Source organism: Cydia splendana, chromosome 25, assembly GCF_910591565.1.
Source record: "Cydia splendana chromosome 25, ilCydSple1.2, whole genome shotgun sequence".
Classification (NCBI taxonomy): domain Eukaryota; kingdom Metazoa; phylum Arthropoda; class Insecta; order Lepidoptera; family Tortricidae; genus Cydia; species Cydia splendana.
In genome coordinates this window covers 3356466-3375161 of record NC_085984.1, presented here as the reverse complement: position 1 = coordinate 3375161, position 18696 = coordinate 3356466, and the positions used below count along the sequence as shown (strand labels likewise).

The window sequence follows — 18696 nt, the reverse complement described above, 5'->3', positions numbered from 1 at the left end:
CGGTTAAGCAATAAATGTTATAACTACCCGAAAATGTACCATTGTTTGTTTACTTTTATTTAAATAACTAAAGAAACAGACTTATAAAATATTTTCATTCCAGATTTAAAAATACTTTCTTTTTCTGTCCTCATAATGGGCGTAGGTATATTTTTGTTAAGTTTACTTGGCAACAAGCCATTTGAGACGTCCTTGCCGCTCAAATGGTATTTTAAACGGCTGGATAAAAATAAACGAAATTTCACGCCTGATTTTGGCCGAGAATTGGCAATGTCATATCATTGGAATGTCATTTGATTTTGGGTAAATATTGCCCTACGCTCCTGGGCATTATTCATAATGACCGGTCATTATTTATACCGCCCGGTTAATCAAGTTGCCCGTAACATATACAGGGTGCCTAAAAAATAACTGCATTCCCGTTGCCAGGGAGGTTTTGGGATTATACTGAGCAACTTTTACTATGAGACCAACCCCGAAATCTCGAAAAAAAAAATTTTGCTGTTTCATACAGTTTGGCTTTTGGGTTTATTTTTTTTTCGCGATTTCGGGGTTAGTCTCAGTAAAAGTTGCTCAGTATAATCCCAAAACCTCCCTGGCAACGGGAATGCAGTTATTTTTAGCCACCGTGTAATAGACAAAATTATAAAGTCCGATCAAGCTCTGCAACTCTGCATGTCATTTGCAATGACAATATGTGGCAATGTCATCATTAATGACAAATTTCTATGAAAAGGTGAAGTTTATAATGACACTCCCTCACATCGTCTAATCAAATCTATGAGACAATAATTTAAGACATGTGGCGCCACCGTATGCACCTACCTACACCTACAGTACAGACATTCAGGCATGTGTCAGTAAATAGATATGTGGTCTAAATCCGTCTCTAGACTAGAACAAAGGATGAGTGATGATTAGGTGAAGAGCGGGTTCTTATTCTTCTACTTTATTACAGTCTAGTTATGTATTCTACTTTTAGTTCACTTTACTTTAAATGTCCTTTAATTTGTCCCTCCTTGCATCGTTCTCCTCATCAGTGCTGATCGAGGGTCGTGACCTCCTAGTGGAGCACATGATTCCGGATCGCAGATTTCCAGCCTATCCGATCCCTTGCGACTTCTAAGGCATCATCCATAAAAGTCTTCAGGCGCGTCCATAAAAGTCGACTCCCACCGGCTTGCCTGTTTTTAGACGTTTGAGCAGAGTTGTAAAGGAAATATGTAAGTCAAATTAGCCCCGGCTTGCCTATGGATATATGTTTGACGCGCCGCCACTGTGGTCTATGGATAGCGATTTGCTAACCTGGTCGGACCATCGCGTTGGACTGCCCCTTCTCTTTCTTTCCACCGAACCTGTGACCATTAGCTTTTCCAGGTTGACTCCAGTCTTCCTGGCTATGTTTCCGAAGAATTCAATAACTCTCCGGAGACATGTGGTTGAGAGCCTGGTGGTTACTCCGAGCTCCTTGAGTGAGTGGTCAGAGGCGTTGGTCCGGTGTTCGGTCCAAGATATGCCTAGCATTTTCCGCCAGCATCACATTTCAAAGGCATCAATGCGCTTCCTATAAGATTTAATTTGTTAATGTAAACGATTGTGATCTTGGCTGGTCCACTTGTGTATTTCTGCGGAGTTCTGATTATTTCTGATCTCTGATTAAGTACTCTAAAGGGCCGGTACAGACGGACAGCAACTCGACTGAAACTTGTATGGGAACGGCACGCCGACGTTGCAGTTGACGTGCATTCGGCGTGCAGTTCCCATACAAATTGCAGTCCATCTGTATCGGCCCTAAGGCCGGTCGATACCCTATTAGTCCGGTGGCCGGCTGCATGAAACAAACCTCATCAAAAAATAGAATATACCTACCCTGTAGAGGTACCTGACATTTAGTAGCATCCAACGCACTTGGTCGGCCTAGGCTTAACCTGGCAGATTTTGTACAAATGGCAAAAACGTTGGACAAAAATTCATCAAAAAAAACCTCATCGAAAAATAGAATGAAACTTGTATGGTAGGATACCTGACCTTGAGGACAGTAAAAAAAAATTGGTCGGCCTCACCTTAGCCTGGCAGTTTTTGCAGTCCGACCAGATTTATTGGGTCACGTGAGAGCTACAATTTACCTCATCGAAAAATAGAATGAAACAAACGGATTATAATAGCTAAAATAAGCCTGTTGACGTATGTCTTGGTCGGCCTCACCTTAACCTGGCAGTTTTTGCAGTCCGACCAAATTTATAAAAAAATCATCAAAAATTTTTTATCGAAAAATCGTATGAAACTGGTATGGTACGATGGCTGCCTTTGAGGACAGTAAAAAAAAAGTGGTCGGTCAAATCCTGTGTTGGCAGGTTCCTGTGTCCGACCAAATTTGTGGTACCACGTGAGAGCTACAATTTTACCTCATCGAAAAATAGAATGAAACAAACGGATTATAATAGCTAAAATAAGCCTGTTGACGTATATCTTGGTCGGCCTCACCTTAACCTGGCAGTTTTTGCAGTCCGACCAAATTTATAAAAAAATCATCAAAATTTTTTTATCGAAAAATCGTATGAAACTGGTATGGTACGATGGCTGCCTTTGAGGACAGTAAAAAAAAAGTGGTCGGCCAAATCCTGTGTTGGCAGGTTCCTGTGTCCGACCAAATTTGTGGTACCACGTGAGAGCTACAATTTTACCTCATCGAAAAATAGAATGAAACAAACGGATTATAATAGCTAAAATAAGCCTGTTGACGTATGTCTTGGTCGGCCTCACCTTAACCTGGCAGTTTTTGCAGTCCGACCAAATTTATAAAAAAAACATCAAAATATTTTTATCGAAAAATCGTATGAAACTTGTATGGTACGATAGCTGCCTTTGAGGACAGTAAAAAAAAAAGTGGTTGGCCGAATCCTGTGTTGGCAGGTTCCTGTGTCCGACCAATTTTGTGGTACCACGTGAGAGCTACAATTTACCTCATCGAAAAATAGAATGAAACAAACGGATTATAATAGCTAAAATAAGCCTGTTGACGTATGTCTTGGTCGGCCTCACCTTAACCTGGCAGTTTTTGCAGTCCGACCAAATTTATACAAAAATCATCAAAAATTTTTTATCGAAAAATCGTATGAAACTTGTATGGTACAATAGCTGCCTTTGAGGACAGTAAAAAAAAAGTGGTCGGCCAAATCCTGTGTTGGCAGGTTCCTGTGTCCGACCAATTTTGTGGTACCACGTGAGAGCTACAATTTACCTCATCGAAAAATAGAATGAAACAAACGGATTATAATAGCTAAAATAAGCCTGTTGACGTATGTCTTGGTCGGCCTCACCTTAGCCAGGCAGTTTTTGCAGTCCGACCACATTTATAAAGAATAATAATTTCTATATTGAAAATATGGTTTCTTCGCAGCTTGAACTTAACTTAATAATGCTAACTGAAAAAAGTCATAAGTAAAATGAGTCCATGGAGGTCTTAGAGGGCTTTAAAAAAAAAGAAAACATTCACTTCAAATTTTATTCATAAGTCTATCTAATATCTAAATAACGTTTTCTAACTACTGACGTGGTTTCAGAGTAACACTTACGTTGAGATGATGTCTCACAGATGTCAAAAATAAAAAGGTTTTCATCGATTTTTGACAAGTTTTGAATCGTATATCCTACTTTTCCACTACAGATAGAATGAGGAGGCATAACTGACATTTTATCACGCCAGGTGGCGCCTCCATAGTGGAGTTGCTGTCACTGTCAAATCACATACATTGTTTCCAATAAATTGTAAACATTCTCCTTTTTTAACCGACTTCCAAATCCCAAAGGAGGAGGTTATCAATTCGGTTGTATGTTTTTTTTTCTCCACAATACTGCAATAGTGTGCGACAAATTGTGGAAATATACCTATAGGATCTCCCTTTTTTCCCAAGGACCCGATATGCATAAATCGGTGAGAAAAAGCTTTGAGTACCAAAAACTAAGGCAAATGACAAAGACCGTTTGTGTAGGCTGCATTTTAAGGAAGATAAATATTTTGGAAAGAGTAAATACACAGGTAAGCTAAGTTTTAACGAAGTAGTACATCATTTAGGGCATAATGGCTTGGCCACACATGCTGTATTCCATACGCATCATGACTTTGTGTACCTATCTGATGGGCGGGCGTATATGAAACGCCTTCTTGTACATGCAGGTGATCCAGGTATACACCAAAGCTTAGTTTTCAATCGAACACTTGTAATATAAGAGGAAAAACTGCACGTGAGCCTTCCAAAATTTTAATAAACGGTAAAATACACAAGATAACCTCACATATATTAAGTGATTATCTTTGCATCAAATCAGCTTTTTTTCCATCAACTGTAGCATTTCTCCTTCGAAGCTCGGTTTGTAGAAAATAAATTCCCACCTTTTACCAGTGGTAACTACTGGGAATAAAAATTCCCAGTAGGTACCACCAAACCGAGTTGGTGGTAATTCTCAGTAGTTACCACTGATAAGAACTTGGTGGTAACTAGTGGGAATAACCCTTTTATTGTTAATAATTACTGTTAATCATAATCATCTTCGGAGTCGAAGTCTGACGAACTTTCCCCAGACTCCGACTTATCTATTGTTATTTCTTCGACTCGCAAAGGCGTTATGTGTCCTTCAAACCATTTGATCTTATACATTTCATCTCTTAATGTCCAGCCACAATGTGTTGCATCAAATTTGATGCAAGTGGATTCTGCCGCACACTGCCACATTGAATTTATGAAAGCCGTCCGTAACAAGCCATACGTCAACAGGTTTATTTTAGCTATTATAATCCGTTTTTTTTTCATCCTATTTTCGATGAGGTAAATTGTAGCTGTCACATGGTACCACAAATTTGGTCGGACTGCAAAAACTGCCAGGCTACGGTGAGGCCGACCAAGCCATACGTCAACAGGTTTATTTTAGGTATTATAATCCGTTTGTTACATTCTATTTTTCGATGAGGTAAATTGTAGCTCTCACGTGGTACCACAAAACTGGTCGGACACAGGAACCTGCCAACACAGGATTTGGCCGACCACTTTTTTTTTACTGTCCTCAAAGGCAGCTATCGTACCATACAATTTTCATACAATTTTACGATAAAAAAAATTTTGATGATTTTTTTATAAATTTGGTCGGACTGCAAAAACTGCCAGGTTAAGGTGAGGCCGACCAAGACATACGTCAACAGGCTTATTTTAGCTATTATAATCCGTTTGTTTCATTCTATTTTTCGATGAGGTAAATTGTAGCTCTCACGTGGTACCACAAAATTGGACGGACACAGGAACCTGCCAACACAGGATTTGGCCGACCACTTTTTTTTTACTGTCCTCAAAGGCAGCTATCGTACCATACAAGTTTCATACGATTTTTCTATAAAAAATTTTTGATGTTTTTTTTATAAATTTGGTCGGACTGCAAAAACTGCCAGGTTAAGGTGAGGCCGACCAAGACATACGTCAACAGGCTTATTTTAGCTATTATAATCCGTTTGTTTCATTCTATTTTTCGATGAGGTAAATTGTAGCTGTCACGTGGTACCACAAAATTGGTCGGACACAGGAACCTGCCAACACAGGATTTGGCCAACCACTTTTTTTTTACTGTCCTCAAAGGCAGCTATCGTACCATACAAGTTTCATACGATTTTTCGATAAAAAATTTTTGATGTTTTTTTTATAAATTTGGTCGGACTGCAAAAACTGCCAGGTTAAGGTGAGGCCGACCAAGATATACGTCAACAGGCTTATTTTAGCTATTATAATCTGTTTGTTTCATTCTATTTTTCGATGAGGTAAAATTGTAGCTCTCACGTGGTACCACAAATTTGGTCGGACACAGGAACCTGCCAACACAGGATTTGACCGACCACTTTTTTTTTACTGTCCTCAAAGGCAGCCATCGTACCATACCAGTTTCATACGATTTTTCGATAAAAAAATTTTGATGATTTTTTTATAAATTTGGTCGGACTGCAAAAACTGCCAGGTTAAGGTGAGGCCGACCAAGACATACGTCAACAGGCTTATTTTAGCTATTATAATCCGTTTGTTTCATTCTATTTTTCGATGAGGTAAATTGTAGCTCTCACGTGACCCAATAAATCTGGTCGGACTGCAAAAACTGCCAGGCTAAGGTGAGGCCGACCAATTTTTTTTTACTGTCCTCAAGGTCAGGTATCCTACCATACAAGTTTCATTCTATTTTTCGATGAGGTTTTTTTTGATGAATTTTTGTCCAACGTTTTTGCCATTTGTACAAAATCTGCCAGGTTAAGCCTAGGCCGACCAAGTGCGTTGGATGCTACTAAATGTCAGGTACCTCTACAGGGTAGGTATATTCTATTTTTTGATGAGGTTTGTTTCATGCAGCCGGCCACCGGACTATATATCATAACGATCATCTTGAGATTTTTGCGCATGCCCTTGACTTTGAGGCCTAATTAAAGACATGTGGCGCCAAAGTACCGATGGTATTCAGTCAGTAAACATGTCTAAATCTGTACACTGACGTCGCACTGCGCAGTTAATGAGCGAGCTTATCTGATTGACACACAAGGTGTTATAAATACAACAAAAAACAAGTTAGTCTCATCATTTTGCATTATCACAATGCTTTTTCACGATTTACTCAGGCTAAGGTGAATACGAAACATTTATCAAATAGAGTCAAACATAAATCTGTTTGCAGGAAGCCGGAAGTCATGTATTCGCAATGCAGTTTTTACAAGGCCCTTCCCGTTGTAGTGCTTCCTAAAGTACACTATTTATAGCCACGTGTGTATGATTCGCGTCGAAGGCCCCCAAGGAGACAGCCGCCAGGGAAGCGATTTTTGAATTTGGATCGCTCGATTTCGCCACTCGAAAATCGGTGAAAAACGGCGAAATGCATTTTTTTTTATACGAGCGATAGAAATATGGAATCTGTTGGTATTAGGGCATTGTCCGTCCATTTTTTGTATCCGGATATTTCGAATATTTATAATTTTACTATCCGGATAAAACGGATATTTCGTATACTTGCTTTTTATTTAACAAAACTCACACGAACTTTATAAAAAATGTAATAGAATCAAAGTTTACGTATAAAAGGTTGCGTAACAGCAAATTCTAAGGTATTTTTAGGAGTTCTACCTTTTCGTCAAAATTTTATTGACCGAATTTCACTTGCAAATTTTTTTCTCTGAAACTTTACTGTGACATGACAATCAACCTTCGGCAAATTTTATTTTTTAACAATATACAGGGTGACCTTAGCAATTGGACAAACCCTGAAATCCCACGTAGGGTTACTTCTAAGAAATGCTCTAACGGCAATATTTTTTTAATTAGAACAAAAGATAAAAAAATAAATTTTTAAACAAAAGTTATTTCCAATAATCGACAACAAAAAGAAACATTCTGTATTAATCATTGGCAGTGCTTTTGACAATTTGTTTGAAAATGTGCGGCAATGATGACATTTGTCAAAAGTCAGAATCTTATTAATGTCATAAATAAAAAAGATAATCAAAACGGTCGAAGAAGGTTTCATACTATTTATTACCTCAGGAGCTACTTACACATACAGGTTGCTCCAAAGTAAAAAAAATCGTAATTTGTTAATTTCTTCGTAACCGCTACACCGATTGTTATGATACTTTGTATACTGGTTCTAAATACCCTAATGCATATGTACATTTCGGCTTTGTCCAATGGCTAGGGACACCCTGTATAGTTTATGGTGATACTTCAACCCTCCGCTTAATATTGGCACCCTGCGCTGCGAAATTCATTTCTTAAGTGACTTCAGATGATCACAACATATTTGACGTTTAATTAATTAAAGTTTTAAACCATGAATTATATAATTATGGTCAAACTCTTCTTCAGTTAAGAAATCGTCGTCGTCGGCGTCTTATTGACATATGGTCTTACTGGCCGTGGTTTTGATAATATTTAGAGAATCGATTACGTCTTCTAACTGCTGAAACATTGCGTTTAAGGTCAATCAAGGCTTTCATTACAGATTTATTCAAATGCAGAAACGCTAAAACTTTCCTATCATATCTGCTAAACAGCTACTCGTACTGCATCTCGATCGGCAGTTCAATATCAACCGAAGTTCTCCTCCGTTGGACCCATTTTAGTTCTTTTCGCACGTTATTAATAATGTATTCAGACGCTAACAATAATCCAGCGCAGCGCGTCTGACAGGAACACGGTACAAGTACATTCAAAGTTACTTTGTCGTTTTACGGAGCTAGGTCGATCTGCATATTATAAGATTGTTCCCAAATATTAAAAAAAATAAGGGAGTAGACGACAATCAAGGAGAAATACTTAAATAATCAGTTTTTATACCATAAAAAATTATCTAAACAAATAAAAATAAATCAACCGACATCGTTTACGTTATAATTTTCAACGTTTTTGAAAGTTTTCTTAAAAATTTGAATGATATTTTTGTCATAAATGGTATTCGAATTATTTGTTTTATCCGGATATCAACCTCTACTAAATCCGGATAGTAAATTGGACAGATACCCGGATAAAACGGTTATCCGGATATCAAATTGCGAGCCCTAGTTGGTATTGACCACTCGTTTTCAATTCTATTAGTATAATTTAAATGCCTAATAGTGGAGATATTATTGAACGAAATACACGAAATCGGCCCCCAGCTCGAAGATCTAGCGCCTATTCCACAAACTAGACAATTGACACCTGACAAATTCCAGAAGGGCTAAGATGGCCGGCTCTTTATCATTTGTCACCATGTCTGTACCGTTCTAACAAGTAAACGCGACCATGATACCGCTGCAGCACGGATATGATGGTCGTTCTTGTCTACGTGACAGCGTGATACAACGGTATACATGTCACTTTCTATCCCGCGGTGTTAAAAAGTGACAGTTATTTTATCACGTGGATAAAGCCATCCATAATACGCCTGCGGCATTTCTGCGGCGGTAGCACGGTCGCATTTTTATCGCTTGTCACCATGCCTGTCACGTTCTAACTAGTATGTGAGTGCGAGAGTGACGGGCATAGTGACAGGCGATAAAAATGGAACCATGCTGCGCCGGCTGGATCGATAAATAATGAAATTAATGACGATACATAGAGTCAATGTTTACTTGTTAGTTGTTAGTCCCGTTTAAATTGCGCTTTAGTGTAAAAATAAATGGACTGTGGACACAGCAATTGATAACGCTCTCGATGTGACGGATGATAATGAATTTACAAGTTCACGGTCAAATCTATTTGACTGTTTGTCTGTCATAATTTATTGCGTATATTAATAGACTTTGCACTTTGTTATGCGTCATGTCATTGTGTATGCAATTTGTGATGATTGTATCATATTAAATGACACTTTAATTAGAAACTCCATCATTCTATCATAAACCTTGACCAAAGAGAATTTGAAATAGAGGATTATTGATCGCACGCATCTTTTCGAGCGATGGCGCGATAACTTTCGCCTACTCTCGAATAGATGGCTATACTTTTTGACATTTAACAAATTTAGTTATTAAGTTATTAAGATTAGGAAGTAAACATATATGTAATTGTAAATGTATGCAAATCGATTAAATCTAACTGGAAAAGCTAATGTATTTCTGGTAACCGTGAGTCACCCATTACGTCTGATATCGTCACAGTCACGAAACAGTCACGAAAGTGCAGTGACGTGTGGATTTTATTAACGTCACAATTTCGTGGAACGGAGCACGCGTGGGGCGTGGGTGAAATTACGATTTTTTACGTCACTCGACGTTATAATCGCGTTATTGATTATTGTGAATGCATATTGGTTAAAATAGTATGCGTATTGGTTGGTGAATAGTAACGTGAACTACTCTGTATCTTTAGGTATTTAAATAAAAGAAAACAAATAATTTGTACATTTTCGGGTAGTTATAACATTTATTGTTTAACCAACCAAATACAAAACCACCTGGATCTGTCACTGAACGACCTGACTTTAACCTACATTATTTGATCATGTAATGTTTTAATCTATACCCTCAACTGGCTTAAGGAGCCACTTGAGGGTAGATGTTGTTTACTTTTATTTAAATACCTAAAGATACAGATTATAAATTATTTACGTAATACAAGGCAGGTAATCCTATTTTTGCGCGAACACGGAAGCCGATATTTGGCATGATAACGTTTGATGACGACCGGTCTGGCCTAGTGGGTAGTGACCCTGCCTGTGAAGCCGATGGTCCTGGGTTCGAATCCCAGTAAGGGCATTTATTTGTGTGATGACACAGATATTTGTTCCTGAGTCATGGTTGTTTTCTATGTATTTAAGTATTTATATATTATATATATATCGTTGTCTGAGTACCCTCAACACAAGCCTTCTTGAGCTTACTGGGGGACTTGGTCAATCTGTGTAAGAATGTCCTATAATATTTATTATTTATTTATTTATTATTATTTATAACATTAGCTTTAAATTCAACGGTATAATATAACATAATACAGATTTCTGCAAGTTATCAAAGCTGCCATACGCGTCAAGTCCCCTTTAAGGGGCCCACAGATTACCAGTTGTTCGGAGCTGTCACCAGTGTCACCTTTTGCGATTAACTGACAGGCTGATATCGTCCGGCGAACTGGTAATCTGTGGGCCCCTTTATACTCTTAAGGTACCCTTTTGTGGAAGTGGACCGCCCCTGTGGGATTTTTGCGGGGGAGGGGCACGTCAAATGTATAAGTAACGTAAAAATAGTCATGTCAGATAAACGCCAATCCATACATTGTGTATAACCATTGGCCGCTTATTTTCGGCAGAGGGGAACGCCTGTTAATGGCTACTCGTTTGGTTATATCCTCTAAGCCTGTAGGTGTTACCACAGAACAATACAGGTCTGTGGGTGTTACCACACCTGGCTATCTATCTTCGATCGATGATCGCTCGATAAATACGATAAGTTTCATAAATAGATTGGCGCTTCTATCCGGTATGGATAACAGCTAATCTTTATTGCACAAAATACAAATCCTGAGGTCGGTGACAAGGATCTATCGAGTTTGCACCATATCTCATTGTAATAGAGCGATGTTTACGTATATTACTTTGTGTACAAAAGAGAAATAGTCTATTAATTTGCTGAACTTTAAAGATAATGTTATCAGTCATTAATACTAATATATCAGTCCCTTGAGGTTTGTAATGGTTTTCTTCACACTTTCTAATAAATTGTGTTATTTATTAAAGTCGTGTCCAGAAACTGTATTGGTTGGTTAACCAATAAATGTTAAAACGACCCGAAAATGTACAAATTATTTTTTTTTACTTTTATTTAAATACCTAAAGATACAGAGTAAGTATACATTGCTGGCGTCTATTATTTTATCAGTTATCACTTATCAGCCATGTCCGTGACTGACGCGTGCCGCCTCGGTGGATTGACCTCTCTATTTATATGTGAACTATATTGACGTGCGAGATTAATATATCAGTGGTATTTAAATTAATCTATAATTGTTTTTGTAATGGCTGCTGTATTTTTTATTAACACACTTATTGTAAAAAACAATGTAATAAAATCTTTCAAGTCGATATTAACTTAGGTATGTACTTCTAATAGTATTATTTAATTAATACAAGATAACGACATTTTAATTTTAGATGTTAGATGTAGACACCTTGCTATGAATAAACCAAAATTTAAAAGGTGATTTGGTAGAAGTTTAGATAATTTTCTAAATTAAATATTTTCAGAATTGTGTGAACCCTACCTTGTACTTTATAAAACATCAATGAAGTTGTTTTACTGGAAGAGATCCCTGAAAGGGATAAGTTCGCCTTTGTACTAATGATGTGTGTTCTTTCATGTTTTATGTTTCTTTTTGTACAATAAAGTATTTTACTACTACTACTTTATTAGCTTTATAATAAATAATATAAATATGCAATTTTCTCTAAAAGCCCTCAAGTAGACTACAATTAGGGTTGCCAACCGTACTATATTATATAGTATTGTACTATATTTTGGCCAACTGTACTATATACTTTTGGAAAAATATATAGTACGCTAAAATACTATATTTCCGATCAAACGTATATTACACTCATGTTTAGTATTTTATCTGAAAGTACTACTATATTTTTTTGGAATGTACTATATTTTTATGCCTTATTTTGGAAAATACTATATTCCACCAAAAAAAAGTTGACAACCCTAACTATAGTCCGTTTCTTTTAGCATTAGAAAGAACTTCGCAGAAGTAAGCTTGTGGTTCCAAATCCGGCACTTTTAGCGGTAATAATTTGAAGTAAATTATATGTATTGACCATGCTACATTAGATAATTCAATAATTATTAACAATTAAAGAGCCTGATAAAAACTGCACGCTTGCTTCTGTGGAGTTCTTTCTAATGCTAAAAAAAATACAATGCCAACTTCAATGTTTTATGCAGGTAACGCACGCTATTGTGGGGTATCACGTTTCTGCACGTCTCGTGTGGAGCGTGTTATATGCAACGTGATTTAATCAAATTACTGGATCTTGACTTACGCCAGTTAGATTTAGGGTTCCCCCACACATGTCGACGCGGAATCAGCAAATGTCGATAGGAAAAAGCTTTATGTCTTCGCAAAAAGTTGTTGCGGACGCAAGAATACCAATTTCACCAATTTGTGACGCTAGTATTCGCGTTGGGTGCAATTTTTTTATTTAGAGCTCTCTAATATCACCATAAATCTAAAATTGGTGATTAAATTGGAGATTGACGTCAATTTCTTTTCTGATCAAATCGGTTGATTTGATCATCCCATCTGGACTGGCCTTTATTATTGACACTGTCCACTGTCCAGTCATAACAGTTTTGACTAGACGTTGTGTATTGTCAATATAAATCCAGTCATAACAATTTTTACTGGACATTGATTGTCAGTACAAACTTGGGCTTTGTAAACACTTGTAACCCCCTATGACTATGTCTGTCTCAAAAAAATGGAGTTGTACAGATATTTTTATTTAATACCTAGTTCATTTCCAACTGTTCCCAACTAATATTATAAACGCAAAATTAACTTGATCTGTCTGTTGCCTTTTCAAGCTTAAATTGCTGAACCAATTTAGATGAAATTTGGTATGTAAACAGTTGTAGGCTCAGGCAAGGACATGGAATAGTTTTTATCAAACATTATCATAATCATACCACGGATAAAGTCGCAGCAGAAGCTAGTGTTACATAAAATTGTCACTTTGTTGAACTAAATAGCAAAGTAAGGATATGTGGCATTCCGAGATTAAAAGTCCTTGTGCTCATTAATATAACTTCAAGATTTTGTTTGACCCAATGGTTGACTGGTAGATAATGCTTTAGGTCCGCCATTTGTACAATTTTTTATCATGCAATAATGTTTAATTTAAATAAATAAATAAATGTAAGAAGAAATGAGAAACTGCACAGGACCGGGATCAGTGGCGAGCAGTCATGTCATGTTGGAGGACTTGGAGGCCAAGACACACCTTGGGTCGCTGCGCCAGAGGAGTAAGTAAGTAAGAAAGAACCCTTTAGGCATGGATTTCCGTGTATACATTTATATTCCAAATTTTAAGAATATGACTATTGGAGACAAATGATTTTTATTAAGTATTTGGATACTTCGGGCCTGAAAGCTGGAGTCATTATCATTGGAGCTTCGAGCCTGACATTATACATGTCCAAATGTTTAAAAGTGTTAACACTACAAAATTACTATATAATAGTAAATATAGCAAGAGTGCTAATGATATGATATCAAAAAGGATCAAAGTGCACTTAGCATAATATATTCCAGTGGATCCTTAACCCTCTGCAACTGTGGTGACTTTTTTAGAGAGATTCTACTGATGTGGTGTCTATCAGACCTCATTTTCGATAATTCATTAAAAATAAACTAATGGCAAAATGGTAACTATTGTTTTATATAACAATCAATCCATTTATAATTTAATAAATTCAATTGTAAAATACGTTTAAAATAAAATACATAAGAAATATATAATAAATTTTAATGAGATCACAGTTTCTTACAATTTGTACTTAGGCTAACAAAAAAATTTAAAACTAAACTTAACAATCAACAGGTTCAAGTAACTTCATTAATTTTCCTTTGAACATTATATTTATACTTTGAAAAAAAAAATAGAGAAAATCTAAAGACAGAATAAGGCACTAATCAGTCCTGAAGTTGGTACTTATTTTAAAGGATTTTCGTCGATCAACTATGTAAAATATAATTGTTTATGTGGTGAGGTCTCTCAGACACTATAGAAACATTACTATTTTTGTGACGTGACGTCTGAACAAGTACATATTTTTATGAGGTGAGGTCTGTCAGACCCAGGACTTATTGCTGTGCTCACGTCTGTGGGACACCCGCAGCTCATATCTCCCAATGCATGCAACACATTGTCGCTCGGGCATCACTGTCCGATGCTGCGAGTCGTTTGAGGAAGGTAATGAGCGAGACAGAACTATCATATATCACGCCGTACGCCGACATAGCAAAAAAAAAAAATATTTGGCGGTGTCTGATAGACCGCACATCAGTCGCAGAGGGTTAATTACTTTGGACACGTGGCCAGATGGGAGCGGACAACTTTGAAAAGCGCATTATGGTTGGCATGGTGGATGGAAGACGGGGTAGTGGACATACACCAACCCGCTGGGTGGACACTGTAAAAAAGGCCTGCCAGGGATCTACACGGGCGCCTATTATTAGGAAGGCGGAAAATCGTGCAGAATGGAGAGCCTTGGTGCACAAAATCGAGGAGACAAGGAATCGAGGAAGAAGATGACTTTTTACTGGCACACCTCAGTTAAAGATACAGCTTGAGTTGATTACAGATAGAGGCAGACAACAGGCAGTCTTATCGCTAAAGAGTGACCTCATCCAGACAACGACAAGAGAGTCTTATTATTTAGATTATGCTAAGTAATATAACTGGCAGGCGCTCAGTAATCCGGTTCTAATGGATTGTTGGAACTGCCATATTATTAGTTTTGTATGGGAAATACAAGCTTTATATAGAAAAATTCTACGGTTCCCCTATCTTTGGCATAATTTTTTTTGTAATAATTATATTGTGCATAATACCTATAGGCATAACATACTGTTAGCATAAACTCACTTGGTACTGGATTGTTGCGCATACATACTCTACGCATAATTTTTATTGATCGAAGTATCTTTTGGCATAAATTTAATGTCCGAATCGAGACCTGGTATCTGTTTCATTTCGCATAATTTTATTTGTAATAATTTGTTTTTGCATAATTCGCCATTAAGCATAAAGTACTACAAGGATAAAATCTTATGGCATAGAAATATTTTGCATACTTGCAAGAATCATATATGTTGTAGGCCGAATATTTTTTGGCGGAAATTAATTCGCCAAATTTTTCCCAATTCGCAACTATTATTTTCTCATAATTTCATTTCTGGCAACAGTTTGTTTTCGTGGGGTCACAGTTCTAACCTAACCTAACGACCTTTTCTGCCAACAGTTTGTTTTCGTGGGGTCGCAGTTCTAACCTAACCTAACCCACTTTTCAGGCAACAGTTTGTTTTCGTGGGGTCGTAGTTCTAACCTAACCTAACCCACTTTTCAGGCAACAGTTTGTTTTCGTGGGGTCGCAGTTCTAACCTAACCTAGCCCACTTTTCTGGCAACAGTTTGTTTTCGTGGGGTCGCAGTTCTAACCTAACCTAACCCACTTTTCTGGCAACAGTTTGTTTTCGTGGGGTCGCAGTTCTAACCTAACCTAACCCACTTTTCAGGCAACAGTTCGTTTTCGTGGGGTTCCAGTTCTAACCTAACCTAACCCACTTTTCAGACAACAGTTTGTTTTCGTGGGGTCGCAGTTCTAACCTAACCTAACCCACTTTTCTGGCAACAGTTCGTTTTCTTGGGGGTCGCAGTTCTAACCTAACCTAACTCACTTTTCAGACAACAGTTCGTTTTCTTGGGGGACGCAGTTTTAACCTAACCTAATCCACTTTTCTGGCAACAGTTTGTTTTCGTGGGGTCGCAGTTCTAACCTAACCTAACCCACTTTTCAGGCAACAGTGTGTTTTCGTGGGGTCGCAGTTATAACCTAACCGAACCCACTTTTCTGGCATCAGTTTGTTTTCGTGGGGTCGCAGATCTAACCTAACCTAAACCACTTTTCAGGCAACAGTTCGTTTTCGTGGAGTTCCAGTTCTAACCTAACCTAACCCACTTTTCAGGCAACAGTTTGTTTTCGTGGGGTCGCAGTTGTAACCTAACCTAACCCACTTTTCTAGCAACAGTTCGTTTTCGTGGGGGTCGCAGTTCTAACCTACCCTAACCCACTTTTCAGACAACAGTTCGTTTTCTTGGGGGACGCAGTTTTAACCTAACCTAACCCACTTTTCAGGCAACAGTTCGTTTTCGTGGGGTTCCAGTTCTAACCTAACCTAACCCACTTTTCAGGCAACAGCTTGTTTTCGTGGGGTCGCAGTTCTAACCTAACCTAACCCACTTTTCTGGCAACAGTTCGTTTTCTTGGGGGTCGCAGTTCTAACCTAACCTAACCCACTCTTCAGACAACAGTTCGTTTTCTTGGGGGACGCAGTTTTAACCTAACCTAACCCACTTTTCTGGCAACAGTTTGTTTTCGTGGGGTCGCAGTTCTAACCTAACCTAACCCACTTTTCAGGCAACAGTTTGTTTTCGTGGGGTCGCAGTTCTAACCTAACCTAACCCACTTTTCTGGCAACAGTTTGTTTTCGTGGGGTCGCAGTTCTAACCTAACCTAACCCACTTTTCTGGCAACAGTTCGTTTTCTTGGGGGTCGCAGTTCTAACCTAACCTAACCCACTTTTCAGACAACAGTTCGTTTTCTTGGGGGACGCAGTTTTAACCTAACCTAACCCACTTTTCTGGCAACAGTTTGTTTTCGTTTGTTTAAATGAGCTAAAAATATGTATACAATACAATACAATAATAATGTTTTTTTTTACAAATTATAAACGTAGGCAGAGCTTTTAGTGACGGCTCTGCGTTAATGAGTCAGTCAGCTACATATTTAGGATTTTTATGCATTGTTAAATATAAATTAGACTTGGATTTTATACAATCTGACGCTTTCTTTAATTTTAACATTCGTCGAAAAACATTCTGCCAAATGTAGCTTATGTCAGACGGGTTTTAGGTCATACAAGTTATACCAAATAGAAAGAATCTAAATACGTTTTCTTCGATGTAAATATTCGCCTAAATCCTATTATGCTAAACAGATTATGAAAATCACATTTCGGACATTTAAACAAATGCAAAATAAAATTATTCGTATCAAAATTCGGCCATGATAGTAGTAGTCTATTTAAGATTCGGACTTGGAAACATTCCGGCTATTGCATATTATACAAACTGAAGCTTTCTGCAAATTTAACATTCGTCGAAAAATATTTCTGCCAAATAGGTTATGCCAGATGCGTTTCGGGTCACGGAAGTTATGCCAAATAGACGGAACCCAAATTCTACACATCAAAACACTCTGTAATCCGACATTTCACTGTGTGAACTGATTTTTAATGGTCTCCGAATTTCTTCTAAATTCAAACATATTACGGGCTAAATCTGTTTTGATGCAGTACAGACAGGTACATCCGCCACACTATTCTTACTCCCTTAGGGGCTGTCCATAAATTACGTCATCGATTTTTGACGATTTTGGACCCCCCCCTATAATCATCCAAAAATCATGCATCAAATGACCCCATTTCCTCCTACTTCATGCTACCGTCATCCGATGTCCAGACCCCCCCCCCCTAATTTGAAATGACGTAATTTATGAATAGCCCCTTATTCATAAAATTTTACGAGCCTGAATTTGTTAAGTTATGTTTGTATCCCTTTCCTACAAATACATAAGTCAAATTGACAGATAAAGACAAACGATTTATAGCTAATTCAGGTCAGTAACGCATTTATGAATAACACCTTTATGACTAATGGAAATAAAATGTGGAATAAAAATAAGACCCCGCTATTCTCGATTGAGTATTTCCTAGGTATGCTAAAAATAATACTAATTACTAGCACTTAGATTGGGTTGGTATTTCTTAACAATGATAAGAAATCAACTGTACTAACACAACAATTTTTTTTAATAGCCTATTTTGTGTTCCACTGCTGGGCAAAGACCACAGTTGTTTTTTTTTTTTGTTGAATTTAGAACGTTTAGTTAAACAATAAAAGTTCAAAATTGATTGTGGAATTTGTACCAAAATTTATACGAGGGGTCTCAGGAAGATAAACAATTTAAATTTCCTAGGTATTTACTGTGCAACAGTGCTGACTTGACCTAGCTCATTAAGGCTAATGAAAATTAGGTGCCTACATAATTAAAGGTACAGTTACTATACCAAAATGTAAAAAAAAAACTTACCTGCGAATAGGTGAGTCGAAGGGCGTACTGGGCAATTTGAGTCGTTTTCATTGTCTAAATCAGTGTGTGTGCTGAAAAAGAAAACAAACACTATCTTTAAACACTATTTAAAAATCACTGGCACTAATATTCACCTAAATGCACCCTTACATAACCTAAATACAATTTTTCTTTCTCACATATAACAACGAATTTAAATTAAAAACACTACTAGAATTTAATCTTAAGCCTTGTGATATTGTAAAATAATGATTTAACACTATTACTGTATTG

The 18696-nt window shown here is 37.4% G+C and overlaps 1 long non-coding RNA gene across 1 annotated transcript in view; it reads right to left on the bottom strand.

Annotated features, from left to right (window-relative positions):
• Window positions 1–18494, bottom strand: part of LOC134802877 (uncharacterized) — a 28994-nt gene extending 10500 nt beyond the window's left edge. Inside the window, exon 1 of the long non-coding RNA XR_010145881.1 lies at window positions 18424–18494. This is a non-coding gene — a long non-coding RNA (uncharacterized LOC134802877). The remainder of the gene's footprint in view (window positions 1–18423) is intronic.
• Window positions 18495–18696: the final 202 nt, after the last annotated feature.